Below are 15,248 nucleotides of genomic sequence, written 5' to 3'. Positions count from 1 at the left end.
TGATGGATTCTTCTTTGCAATGGATTTTGATGGACTTTTTAGTTGAAAATACACACAAAACACTCCTCCAACAATCTCACCAAAACCCATGAGACTTTTTATAATATTTCAAGACTTTTTTTTTCTATCTACAGAATAGAACATTATCAATATTCTGATTTTCTTTTCACCATCAACTCCCGTTCAATCTCTTTCAAATTTCTTCATGGTGATTTCTTTTGAATGACAATGGACATGCATACAAGTGTACTCAATATTGTTTATATATATTATTGCCCATCGATTTTAATTTTTTCAATTCATTGTTGTTTTCTTTCTTTCTTATACATTATGAATCTATGATCGATTTTAATTTTTTCAATTTATTGTTGTTTTTCTTTCTTTCTTTCTTTCTTTCTTATATATTATGAATCTATGATCCATTCATAATTTTTTTTTCCCTGTATCTCCAAATCAAAGGAAGGGATGTACTTGTTTTTTTTCACGTTAATTATCATTCAACTGTACTCAATATTGTTTATATATATTATTGGCCATCGATTTTAATTTTTTCAATTCATTGTTGTTTTCTTTCTTTATTATACATTATGAATCTATGATCGATTTTAATTTTTTCAATTTATTGTTGTTTTTCTTTCTTTCTTTCCTATATATTATGAATCTATGATCCATTCATAATTTTTTTTTCCCTGTATCTCCAAATCAAAGGAAGGGATGTACTTGTTTTTTTTCACGTTAATTAGTCATTGGTGTGGCAACCTTAATTTTTTTTTTCATTCACTTCTTTTTCTTTTTCACCAAGAATGGAAAGTTTTTTTCAATATTAAAAATTCATAAAATCAGTTGAAATCTTAAAAATCTGTATTATAAAATCCATTAAAGTCTTTTAAAATCCAAATTGGAAAATCCTGATTGTAAAAAAGTATTTTAAAAAGTCTTAAAAGTCTATACAATCCTATAAAATCTTTTAAAATCTTCAAGATTTATTTTGTTAAAATTGTCCATCAAAATCCTAATCCAATACACCCCCTTAGTGTGGATTTTGTCCTTGGACTACCTCGGACTAAAAAATAGAAGGATTTGATAATGTTAGTTGCACACAAATTTTTAAATTTGCTTATTTTATCATATGTCAGAAGATTAATGATGTTCAAGATGATACTCCTTAGAATCCTTTTTATAAGGAATATTTTGAAAAAATTACAAAGAACAAAAAAAGGAAAATGCTAAACAGTGCCCCGGGGGCACTGTTTAAGGAACTAAATATAGTAATATCATATTAAAATTTGTGCAGTCAACGCCTCGAAGTCTAAAAAGTGTTATTTTCAATTTTAAAATTTCTTTTTTTTGTTTCCTTAACCAGTGCCCCGGGGGCACCGGTTAGCATGACCCACAAAAAAACATATTGAAAATAATTATTTTCATTTAATACTCTTATAAATTTAAAATTATTTCATGAATACCCTTATTTAATTAATTTTAATTCAACTAATTTACTTATTTTTAATATTTAAAATATTTGAAAATTTGTCAAAGTTTCTTATAAAAACGACCAATTTTTTTTCTCAAAGTGTTTCTTATAAAAAGGACCGGATGAATATTAAGTAGTCTCTTATCAATAGTGTTCCGGTTGATACTATAGATTGGTTGGCAAACTTATTTATATGTCATGATAGATATCTATACACCAACTTGAGGAGATGTTGGAGAATCCATGACTATTTCTTTTCCTTTTGTGGAAAAATTAACTATTTGAGATTTTAATTGTATATTGTAGAAGTGGTACATAGCAATAATCTTCATTCTACTACACTGATCAGTTCGTCTCTCAGTAGCTTGGGAGACGTTTCCTAGGTCTCCCACGGTGGGTGAGTTAGAGAAATTGTTTTAAATCGTTAGACCCGTTTGGTGTACAGAATAGGATAATGCTATCATATCCTAATTAAATTTGATGTTTGGTGCACTAATAGGAAATGATAAATTAATCCTATTTCTAATCTTATCTTATCTTATCAACTTTTTGTTATTCTTATCCTTAATTTTTTGTGAGTTAGCAACCGATAGAAAATCACTCAAACCTTCCACGCATTCTATCGCTTGCTCTTTCTCTCCCAACAGTCCACCTCTCTTATGCCAAAGAGATAGGGAAGAGAGAAATAGTGAACAGAGAAATAAAAGAGAAGAGAGATAGAAGAGAAATTGGATAAAAATTTTATATGGTTTGGATGAATAGAAAAGTGAGAAGAGATAAATTAATAAGGGTATTGTTGTAAAATTGTTTATTTCACTTCTTGTCACACAAATCTCTCCTAATATGGAGAGGAAATTTATTTTTTGTAGTTATTAACCATTATATTTCTCTCTTTTCTTGTTTCTCTCTTTTATAAATTTACCTAAACAAACATAGCTGTCTGTCGCTGCTCTCTCTCACTTTCTCTCTCTCACCCCTTCACGTTTTCTCAAGTTGTTGTTTCTATTCCTATCTTTTATTATTCCCAATTTTTTTGTGACTCTCTCTTTGCTTCACTTTTTATGCCTCTCCAATTTTTTCTTTTCTTATCTCTGCATCTTGCCATTGATTAATGTGTTGGTGGGGAGAAAAAAATCTGTTTATGCAAGGACTATGGTGTTCTTTCTATCCGGTTCTTGTACGGCGCTTAATAATATTATATTTTGCATCTGAAAAAAACAAAAAAATTAATATAGAATGATAAGATAAATTGTTATCCATTTTGTACACCAAACATATGATATGATAATTGTTATCATGTTACTATCTTATTCTATCACTATCCAGCTCCTTATCATATCCTGTCGCAATTTTATCCTGCGCACTAAACGAATCGTTAAATTGCCATGTTATGCTATGTGCCAACTATACTTGATTATTTTTCGTATATCATTAAAGGTGTTGGGGTTAATCACTTAACCATTATGAACTAAGATGAAGGAATGAAATCTAGAGAATGTGAATTGCGAAAAGAATACAAAAATTGATTAATGGGAAGACTCAATTTTATTAACACACAAAACCACCATTTATAGGTGAAGATGTACAAAGCAATGAGAGGTGCATCGCAAATAATAGTCGGTATTTTTTTTTTAATAAAAGATTAAAATTTGATTAGGAATATTTAGGATAATTTAGTAAATTTGATAGTAATTAACTTTATTGTATTATTATTAATAGTAGTATATTTTTTAATAAAAAATTGTTTTTTTTTAAACCTGGTATCCGGTCCTAGGACCGACTAATCCAATGGGCCCTAGAAAATATTATAGAAATAAATTAGGAAATATTATATATAGGAATATTTTTTAATTTCACAAATAGAATCACATGGGATTTTAAGTAGGTGAGAGAATTGTAATCTGACGCGTCAATTAAATCTGATAGTTATTATTAATAGTTTTCATTTTTCATAATAATTATCAGTTTTCACTAGATAGACTCTCTATATATAATATCCAAAAACAAATTTTCTAAAAATTAAGTTAATGATGCTAATTTTTTAGTCAAAAAAAAGTTAATGATGCTATTTTTTTTATAAAAAATAACAAAAATATCTAATTTTGTTGTTGAGGTATAAAAGATATTGTTGGCAAAAAATAACTTATTGTAACGATTTTTGTTGTTGACAAAAATACATTTTTGCAGCGACTTTAATTAGTTATTGACTACAGTGACTTTAGTTGTTGACAAAAGTACATTTTGCAGTGACAATAGTCATCATAAGACAACGATCTTTGTTGTTGCAAAAACACTAGTTATGACAGCGATATTAATTGTCCTTACAAAACTTTTCGCAACGACACTTATGCCAACGACATGCAACGATAATTTTTTTGTTGCAAAAAACACATTTAGCAGCAACTTTGTATTTCTCTCAACAACATTTGTCGCTACCAAAAAACTTTTTTCTTGTAGTGATTGTCACAATTGTAACATTGAATGTTGATCTTATCTATTTGTATAGTTCTGTTGTTTCCCTCATCCTCCTCTCTTTGAGGATTCCGGCTTGTCTTCAACACTATCTTTCTTTTTCTTGGAATCTTTTTTTTTTCTGCCACTTTTTCTTATCACTTTGAAACTTCTTGAACTTTACCAAAAGAGCTTGCTCATCTTCTTTGCCATGGTTTCTCTTACCATGCTTCAATTCATGAGCTTCAAGAGTGCTTTGTAAGTCTCCAATCTTGACTTCACTTGGGTCTTTTGTTTCTTCAATTGTCACCACAATGTGATCAAATTTTGAATTTAAAGTTCTGAGTACCTTTTCGACCTTTTCTTGTTCATCAAGATTACTTTCTACAATTCTTCATTTGATTAGTAAGAGTTACCAACCTTGTAAAGTAATCTACAACTGTCTTATCATTCTTCATATGCAACAGTTCATATTGTCTTTCCAAGGCTTGTAGTTTCACTTTCTTGACCTTTGCATCTCCACCATAACTCTTTTGCAAAATCTCCCAAGCATCTTTGGAGGTTAAAACATCTGCAATTTTCTCAAACACCTTTGCATCAACACATTGATGAATGAGAAATAGAGCTTTGTTGTCTTTCCTCTTTGCATCTCTGAATGTTGTTCTTTGATCTTCTGTTGGATTGGCTGGTAATGGATCATGAACGTTATTCACTTGTTCATCCACTTCTTGAACATTGAATATCATTTTCATCTGTGTGACCCATGTATCCCAATTCTTTCCATCAAGAATGGGCAAATTCGCATGGAAATTGTTCACCCCAACCATGGTTGAATCATTGCAACCATTGATTCTCTTCTTGGTGAAAGATTTGAATCAAAATCTCTTAGATCGTGCTTGCTTTAGATATATACCACTTTGTTGGGGTTAATCACTTAACCACTATGAACTAAGATGAAGGAATGAAAGAATGAAATTGAGAGAATGTGAATTGTGAAAAGAATACAAAACTTGATTAAAGGAAAGAGTCAATTTTATTAACACACAAAACCACCATTTATAGGTGAAGATGTACAAAGCAATGAGAGGTACCTTGCAAAGCAAGTAACTAACATACACCTAACCTCTCTAACTAACTAAAACAAAATGACAGCCGTACATAACAAACTAACTAACGCAAGTGCAACACACTCAACCGACAACTAACTAACTGTAAAATTGCAAAACCTTAAAATTTGCAAACAATGAAATACTATTCGTTAAGCCAGCGAATTTTCACTAAGCAAGAAAGTAGACAGTTTGAATTATAAAAACCAATAATAGCTACACAACCACCGCCAGCTCCATGATTCTCTCTTTTGCAATTTCGCTTCCCATCTCTTCTTCTTCCTCACAATATCATGATATCATCTCCCTTTAATTCAGATTTTCATAGCAAATAATTATAATCAAATGTTCATATCTATATATCCATATAAAATAAATTTGAGAAATCTACCAAAAAAATATGTGAAAAACTTATGATCCATCACCAATGCTTAAGCTTTCACATCCATTAGCTTGTAACATCCATCCCCAATGTTCAAACTTTCATCTCCATTAGCTTTCAAGATCCAACTAATTAAAATCATTGAGAGGAGAAAGAAGATCATGAAGGAGAAAACATTGAGAGGAGAAAGAGAATCTGGAAAGTGAAAATGAATTTAAAAAAAAAAATAAAAAATCCAGTTTATCAGTATATGATAAGATTCATGGAGCTTCAATATCTAACGGTTTAAAACAATTTCTCTAACTCACCCACCGTTGGAGACCTATCAAGGTCTCCCCATCAAGGTCTCCCATGCTAGCCAGCGCCCTCTAATTCAACATTCTAGACATATCAAATTAAAGTGAAATTGGAAATGACTCTGTGTATAAAAGTAATAAGGATAAATTAGTAACTTTGGTGGTAATCGATTTTAATATATTAGTAATAGATGCATTATCATTTATCAATTAATTTTGTTTGAACTAACTTGGTACAATTGTTTTCATAGGTGGCATTTGGTAGTTTTAAGCATTTAAAACTATCTGAATATCCAGAGTTGAAAGAATTGTGGTATGGTCGACCTCAGCACAATGTATTTAGGAGTCTGAAGTATCTAGTGGTTCATAAATGTGATTTTTTATCTGAGGTGCTCTTTCAACCAAATTTGCTAGAAGTGCTAATGAACTTGGAAGAATTAGATATCACAGATTGTGATTCATTAGAAGCAGTTTTTGATATGAAAGATGAATTTGAAAAAGAAAGTCTTGTGAAGAAGTCTACTCGATTGAAGAAACTAAAACTATCTAATCTTCCAAAACTGAAGCATGTATGGAAGGAGGACCAACATAACACTATGAGGTTTCAAAATTTAAGTGAAGTATCTGTTGAGAGGTGCACAAGCTTGAAAAGCCTCTTTCCACTCTCAGTAGCTAGAGATATGAACCAAATTCAAAGTCTTAAAGTTTGTGAATCTGGAATTGAAGAAATTGTTGGCAACAAAGAAGGAACAAAGAAGATGGTTAAATTTGTGTTTCCTCATTTAACATCCATCGAACTTTCCTATTTGGCCAAACTTAAGGCATTCTTCGCCGGTGTCCATTCTCTTCGATGTAAATCATTGAAAAAAATCAACTTGTTCGGATGTCCCAAAGTAGAGCTATTTAGGACAGGACCTTTGAGACACCAAGAAAGTGCCATAAAGGATGAGCTCAATATCTCAATGTATCAACCTTTGTTTGTGATTGAAGAGGTGAGAGTATCATCCTTGCTATGAATATAAATTTTACTTGTGCAAATATTGATTTGTTTTAATATTTTATTAAATTTATGAGAAATTATTCAACTTGTCGTTTATATTGGTTGAGGCAAATAAATTGGTTTTTATGTGTTAATAATTGTTTGAAAAATCGAGAAGGAAAATATATTTCTTTTGTTCTAATTTAGGTTTTGTAACAGGTACTTAACAATGTGGTGGAGAGTTTGAATATGAATTTTAAATATTTTGACATGATATTGCATAGCCAATATTCAGGGGTTCAATTCAACAAAGTCAATTACATTGGTGTGAGCGAATGCTACAATGAAGAATCTACTTTTCCATATTGGTTCTTGAAAAATGTCCCTAATTTGAAAACAATATTAGTCGAATGGAGTTCCTTCCGGGAGATATTTAAAGGTGAACAACTCGTAAGTACTGAAAATGAAACTCAAATTATCCCGCGACTCCAAGTGTTGCAATTATGGCACCTGGACAAGCTTCAATGTATATGCAAAGAAGGACTTCAAATGGACCCCGTTCTGCATTTTCTTGAAAGCATTCATGTTCAGCACTGTTCCAATCTAGTAAAATTGATGCCTTCTTCTGTTACCTTTAATTACTTGACCTACTTGGAGGTAACTGACTGCAATGGTTTGACAAATTTGATAACATACTCAACAGCAAAGAGTCTTGTCAAACTTACAACCATGAAGATTGAAATGTGTAACTGGCTTGAGGATATTATCAACAATAAAGAAGAAAATGAGATGAACAAGATTGAATTTTATAGTTTAAAATCACTAGAACTAATTTCTTTACCAAGGCTCAGTGTATTTTGCTCATGCCCATGCCCCATTATGTTTCCGTTGTTGGAAGTTGTAGTCGTCAAAGGATGTCCTCGAATGGAACATTTTTCAATTGGTGTGACCAACACAACAATTCTTCAAAATGTACAATTTGATGAAGAAAATCATTGGGAAGGCGACCTCAATGGAACAGTAAAAAAATTGTTTGATGACAAGGTATGTTTTACTTTAATCCACCAATTTATTTGCTTTGGGTTAGTTTAAGAATTAAGACTATTATTATACATAATTAAATATTTTTTGAAATCAATTTTGATCTTACTCATGTTATATTAATTTGACTGATCAGGTTGCATTTTGTAAATTCAAGCATTTAGCCTTATCCAACTATGTTCATTTTATGGGAATTTTTTAGTAGGCTTAAATATAAAAATAGTCCCTGCAATTATGCCTTCTTTTGATTTTAATCCTTGGATTTTTTTGTTGACATGCCTTAATGTCACAAAAAATATTATGTCTTAATACATGTTTTTTTTTTCTTCCAAGCAATTATGTTAAGTAGTTTGACATCAAATAAGTGAATTATGATCTACAAGTCTCTGTATAAATTGTTAAGTCGGACGTCATGATTGGAGTTCGAACCTTGACTCCCTTATGCTTATATATTTGTTAATAATTAATACCATTTTGTCAACAGGAAGTCTCGCATTCTAATGTTGAATGATATATCATAGCATATGCAAGGTACGCAACATGAACATTTTCTCTTTTAAACATTTTGTTTTTTATCCGTGGAGAATTATTATAATTATCATTTGATAGTGAAGTGTTTTGTTTATTCTTAGACTGGATAGTTTTGTTTTACATTTTGTTTATTTGGCTTTGTGTTGGAAGTTCTCGTGGTTGGAACCTAATTCTTAACTTATCAATCTGAATTTTAAAAACATTTCCATTGTTCTTCTCATTACTATAGGTGGCTTAATTATTGTTTAGATCTTCTTAAGAATATGTACATTTTTGTGTTCAGGGAAGGTAATCATTTGCTGACAGGATCGCCTCTCTCTGACTTCGTGGTTCTAGTTTCACTTGGTGGAATCATGTTCATTCTGATGTCTTTGTAGTTTATCATTGTAATAGGCGTGGTCTTTCCTGAATTTAGATTTAAATAATCTTTTGTTCTTGTATTTAAACTGCACTCTTTTTCCCTTCATCAAGGTTTTATCCCACTGGGTTTTTCTTGATAAGGTTTTTAATGAGGCAGTTGACTAACTTATTTGGTTTACACTATTGTTATCTTGGGTTTTAGTCTAGTCCCCCAAACTTTTTTTATTTTAGTTTTAATAATATTTGGTTGGGGGTGCAGGGGTTTGCACTTGTTTGTTGCATCCAATATGTCAACAGATAACTTTTCAGCTTACAACATTCTGCAGACACATACCAGAAATCATAGTAAAATTTCCAAGTTTCCAATTAAGCTAGAATAAACATTTACTGTCAACATTTACTGTCCTTCCACTGAACCAATAATACTATAGCATAAACATTTTCATATATTTTAACAATTCCCGTCACTTGTTTGTTGCATCCAATATGTAAACAACTTAGAGTCTCAAAATTATTTACTGTCAACAGAAAAACCTTTCAGCTTACAACATTACCAGATTTTCAGAAATTGTGCATATGTTAATTCATGTAGACCAATTTAGCAAAGTATGACCAATTTAGAAAATTGTAAGCATGAGTTTTATTCATAAAAATGAAGTCTCCACATGCAAATTTAATCAACAAATTAAACTAGTGTTAAAAAAAAAAAACAAGTTCTTATATTGAGATTAACATTTTTTATATTTTAAAAATGTTGACTACATAATCCAGATAGTTTTATTAATTTTTGTTTCCTTAATTAATATTTCGGAGAGACCAGTTAATATTTTACTTACTTTCGATTATTATAGTTTGAGTTGAAGTGTGTAATATGGCTCTAAAATCTTTTGTATCCCTAGTGAGAAAAATACTCTCTCCCTAGTGAGAAGCTAATACTCTCTCCCTAGTGAGAAGACCTGAAACAACATAGCTATAAACAATTTCCAAATAGACTTATACTTGCAAACCAAAACTTTTAATCCTAAAACTTGCACATTGATACTGTTTCCTTTTAGTTCATAATCCTTTCTAAGAAGACTTTATCTCTTATGGAGCACATTGAACATTTAGTGTTGGAGGAGGAGGATGAAGAACTGGAAGTGGAGATTGGAGAACCGAATGAAGTGAACAACGAGGCAAATCCGGCATGGTGTTTCGCAGGAAGGTTCCTCACGGACAGACCTATCCGGAATGATTTCATGAAGACTGCTATGGCTGGGGTGTGGCGTCCCGTCAGAGGAGTCACCGTGAAAACGACGGAGTCCGGAATTTTCGTAATTCAATTCCATCACCATTTGGACGTGCAAAAAGTATTGAAGGGAGGTCCATGGTTTATCAACAAACATATGCTAGTCCTTGGTTTAATGGCGGAGGCGGTACAACCAGAACAAGTTGCTTTGTACTCAGTTCCTTTTTGGGTACAAGTTCATAATTTGCCGACGGGAGCTATGTCTGAAAAGAACGGAAAGCAAATTGCAGAATCGATGGGGGAGTTCCTTGAGTACGATGCGAAAAACAATTCAAATTTCTGGAGAAAGTATATGAGGATTAGAGTCATGCTTGATGTAAGGAGGCCATTGAAAAAAACAAAACGCCTGAAGAAACCAGGGGGAGGAACACATGAAGTCCATTTTAAATATGAGAAGTTGGGGATGTTTTGTTACTATTGCGGACTACTAGGCCATACCGATGATACCTGTGATCTACTTTATTCAGCGGAGGTGGACGATGGAACCAGAAACTGGGGACCGGAGATGAGGGTGGAGACAAAGAAGCCTAGGGACGGTGGAGGAGGTAGGTGGCTGAGGGAGGAAGGGCAAAATTGGAAAACCCCTGATCAAGGAGAGAGACAGACAAGTTTAGACATTAATGGCTCATCAAAGGCCACTTTGAATGCTGCAGAAAGGGGAAAGGAGGTTTCAAAAAATTTACTAGCAGAATTAATGAGGAATCCTTCCACTTTAATTCCAAAACATAACAAACAAAAAATAATTGAGGAAGTTAATGGGGGGCGGCTACATCATTAGGAGAGATGGAGGAATGTAGTAAGGGAGTAAATGAGGAAGGTTATGATTCTGACATAATTATTGAGGAGAAAAAACGGAAAATTACTAATTCACATTTACCACGCCAAGTCAGCAACATTGAAGGAGAAGAGAGGATGATGGTAGATGCAAATGAAAGGGTAGAAGCCTCCAAGAATCATGGAGTACACGTGGCAGCTGACATGGATGGTTCTCAAACGCAAAATTTTTTATCGGCGGGTCCTGGCAAGCAGGCCTGCCGGGAAAAATGAGTATTCTCAGTTGGAACTGTCGGGGCCTGGGCAACCCGAGTGCAGTTCCTACCTTACGTGACCTCGTTCGGAAGTATAAACCGGGTGTCATTTTTCTATGCGAAACTCTTGTTCATGCAAATAAAATAGAGGAAGTACGTGTTCGTTTGGGCTTTGACGGATCTTTTGCTGTAGATAAAATTGGACGAAGTGGAGGTCTAGCTTGTCTTTGGAAATCCTCTTTCGAAGGACACTTGATCAACTATTCAACATATTTTATCAACATGGAAATTCGTCATCAACAAATTCCAACTTGGCGGTTTACGGGTTTCTATGGAATCCCGGACGGTGAGAGAAGAAGAGATTCGTGGGACCTTTTACGAACTCTGGCACAAGACAACTCCCTTCCATGGTGTATCATGGGAGATTTTAATGATATTCTTTCAAATGAAGAGAAGAGAAGCAGGGTTGACCATCCACCTTGGAGAATTTGTGGTTTCCGAGAAGCAATACAAGATTGTAATCTTATTGATATCCCACTACAAGGATATCCGTTCACTTGGATACGACGTAGGGGGAAGCCTGACATGGTGGAGGAGAAATTGGACAGGGCAATGGCTACACAGAGATGGATTGACTTATTCCCAAACTCCAAATTATCAAATTTAATAGCGGATAGGTCTGATCACTCACCTATTCTATTAAGTTTGATTGATCGTGATAATAGAAATGTGAAGAGATCTTTCCGTTTTGAGAATGCATGGTTGGAGGAGAATGAACTTCAAAATGTTGTTACTAGCTCTTGGAGGCGCGACGAGGAACTAGAGGTGTTGGAAAAATTAAATCAATGTAGGGAGGATCTTGAAAGATGGGGAAAACAGATGAGGTTACGTTTCAAAAAGGACATTGATCAATGCCGAGTTGAACTTGAAGCTTTGAGGGAGGATGAAGCTTTCCATGAGGAGTACACAACCATACGAAATAAGATGAGTCTCTTACTATCCCAAGAAGATGCATTTTGGAGACAAAGAGCAAAGGTCCATTGGCTACAAAATGGTGACTCAAATACCAAATTTTTTCATGCGATGGCAAGTACTAGAAAGAAGCGAAATATGATAATGAAGTTGCAATCGGAAAGTGGAGAGATGATGGAGAAGCAAGAGGACTTGTGCAACGTTGCAAGAAATTATTTTGATACTTTATTTAGCAACAACACAAGTACTTCAGAATCTATCTTAAATTATGTGCCTCGAACAATCAACGAACAAGATAATGATATGTTGATGGCCCCGTTTGTGAAGGAAGAATTTAAAATAGCTTTGTTCCAAATGAATTCAGATAAATCACCGGGTCCAGATGGTTTCAACCCGGCATTTTATAAAAGATTTTGGGATATTAGCGAGGATGAAATTTTTAGGACAGGGGTTATGTGGTTGGAGCAAGGTGCTTTTCCCTTGCAAGTAGTAGAAACAAACATTGTGCTTATTCCAAAGAAAGACAATCCTGTCACCATGAAGGATTTTAGGCCAATTTCTTTATGTAATGTTCTCTATAAAATTATTTCAAAGGTGTTGGCGAATAGATTGAAATTGTTATTACCAAAATGCATTTCTCAAGAACAATCGGCTTTTGTAGAAAATCGATCCATAATTGATAATGTGATGGTAGCTTCTAAAATTTTGCATCATATGAAGTGTAAAACGAGGGGACGAGTAGGAGAGGTGGCCTTGAAAATTGATATCAGTAAGGCTTATGATAGAGTCAATTGGGGATATGTGAAAAACATGATGAGGATGATGGGCTATCATGAGAAATGGGTCAATTGGATGGGATTGTGTATGGAAAGTGTGCAGTATCATGTGCAAGTTAATGGAGAGAGGGTTGGTTTGCAAACACCGGGTAGAGGACTCCGACAAGGGGATCCTCTATCTCCCTATCTTTTCATCATATGTGCAGAAGGTCTTTCGGTCCTACTAAAAAGACTAGAATCTCGTGGAGAAATTCACGGGGTGAAAGTTTGTAGGGGATCACCAATACTAACTCACCTTTTATTTGCCGATGATTGTTTTTTATTCTGCAGGGCTGAAGAAAGAGAAGCTACCGTATTGGTAGAAGCTCTTAAAAAATATGAGGAAGCATCAGGCCAGGCTATCAACATGCAAAAGTCAGAGATTTTTTTCAGCAAAAATACATCAGGTGAATTGAAGGAGAAAGTGCAAAATATTTTGCAGGTAATTGAAAGCACGGGGTCAAATAAATATCTTGGCCTACCATCTATGGTGGGTAGAAAAAAGAAGGCTATATTTAATTACATCAGGGATCGCATCTGGCAACGTATTCAGAATTGGTCAGGCAAACACTTGTCAAAGGCAGGAAGAGAAGTCTTAATCAAATCGGTGGCTCAATCTATACCAACATATTGCATGAGTGTTTTTCTTCTCCCCACAACTCTAGGTGAAGAGATTCAACGAATGCTAAACTCATTTTGGTGGGGATCAAATCGGAACAATGGAAGAGGCATCAATTGGTTGAGTTGGGACAAGTTAACAATGCGGAAGGAACATGGCGGCATGGGATTCCGACATCTATATGGATTCAACTTGGCTATGCTAGGGAAGCAAGGTTGGAAATTAGCAACCAACCATGATACTATAGTGGCAAGAATTTTCAAAGCTAGATATTATCCAAGAGGGAATTTTTTGGGGGCCAATTTGGGCCATAATCCAAGTTTTATATGGCGTAGTATCCACACTTCACAGGTAATTGTCAAGGGAGGCATTAGATGGCGGTTGGGAGATGGAAAGAATATTAGAGTTTGGCGTGAGGCTTGGTTAAGAGATGGAGCGGACTCTTATGTTACAACTCCCATGATATTAGGAAGGGAGGACATGTGTGTTAATGATTTGATAGAGGAGGGTGGTAGAGAGTGGAGAAGGAGCTTAATTATGGACTCTTTCAATGAGAGAGATGCTCAATGTATTTTAAGTACTCCTTTGTTTGGTGACATGCAAGAAGATGTGCCTAGTTGGAAGCATTCAAGAAATGGTGAGTATAGCGTCAAATCCGCTTATTACTACACGATGGAAAATCTTGTGGATAATACAGGTTTGAGAGTTGAAGGAAATTGGGGAAAAATTTGGGGATTAAAAATTCCACAAAAAATGAAGGTGTTTCTTTGGAGAGCGGCGAGAGGATGTCTACCTACAAGATATCGACTCCAACGGAAGGGTGTAAATTGTCCTCATACTTGTGCTTATTGTCAAAATAATTTTGAGAATGATTGGCATGTTTTCTTTGGTTGTGTGAAGGCACAAGAAATTTGGGAGGAAGCGGGGCTATGGTCTTTAATTGAAGGCATGTTTGAATCGGCTGGAGGTTTTGTTTCTTTATTTTTCTCTCTATTAGAACTGTTGTCACAACATAATATTATCTTGTTTGTTGTTGCCTTTTGGTGTATCTGGAAGAGAAGAAATCAAAAGATATGGGAGGATATTGAACTGCGTCCATCGGTCTCTTTACAACTAGCAACCGACATCATTTCCCAATGGAAAACAGCTCAAATATCTCATCAAAAACAGCAGACCAGTGCTGCTATTTTGCCACATACAGTAGCAGCGAGAAATGTTCCAAGGGAGGAAAGCAGTGTCAGCGCTAGTGCATCAGCCGTACATGTAATATGGACACCTCCGGTGCAAGGTATGCTTAAATGTAATGTCGACGCGGCGATATTTAAGGAGCAAAACTGTTTCGGTGCGGGTATGTGTTTAAGAGATGACAAAGGAAATTTCATCCGTGCTCAAACAACATGGAGTTATGGCAATCCACTTCCATACGAAGCAGAGGCATGGGGATTGAAAGCAGCTATTTCTTGGTTACGAAATTTAGGCGTTGCTAATGTTGTTATAGAACTAGATTGCAAACTAGTGGTAGATGGCATTAGCGGTAAACTAAATCTACGTACAGAATTTGGTGCTATGTTAGCCGTGTGCAAAACTTCTTTACGTTTATTACAAAACTTTAGGATAAGTTTTACCAGGAGACAAGCCAACAATGTTGCTCACTTGTTAGCAAGAGCGGCGTTGTCCTTTGCTAGTCGCCAAGACTTTGATTATATACCATCCTGTATTGAAACTATTTTGATTAATGAAATGAGTTAAGATTGTTACGGTCAAAAAAAAAATTCTTTTGTATCCAAAGCCACTAATTAATGTTCTAAGTGTGTAACACAACATCTTGCCACAATTTTTGAATAATTTTCTATTATTTTATGTTAAGAAATTTCACATTGGATGTGAGATGACCTGAACAAAGCTTTAT

General features: G+C 34.3%; 1 pseudogene; it reads left to right on the top strand.

The window, feature by feature from the left end:
- The window catches only part of LOC123917264, a 38,204-nt pseudogene extending 29,403 nt beyond the window's left edge, over positions 1–8,801 (top strand).
- The last annotated feature ends 6,447 nt before the right edge of the window (positions 8,802–15,248 follow it).

The sequence above is a fragment of the Trifolium pratense genome, linkage group LG3 (assembly GCF_020283565.1).
Source record: "Trifolium pratense cultivar HEN17-A07 linkage group LG3, ARS_RC_1.1, whole genome shotgun sequence".
In the NCBI taxonomy this organism is placed as follows: Eukaryota; Viridiplantae; Streptophyta; class Magnoliopsida; order Fabales; family Fabaceae; genus Trifolium; species Trifolium pratense.
This window is presented reverse-complemented; position numbering and strand designations above follow the sequence as displayed.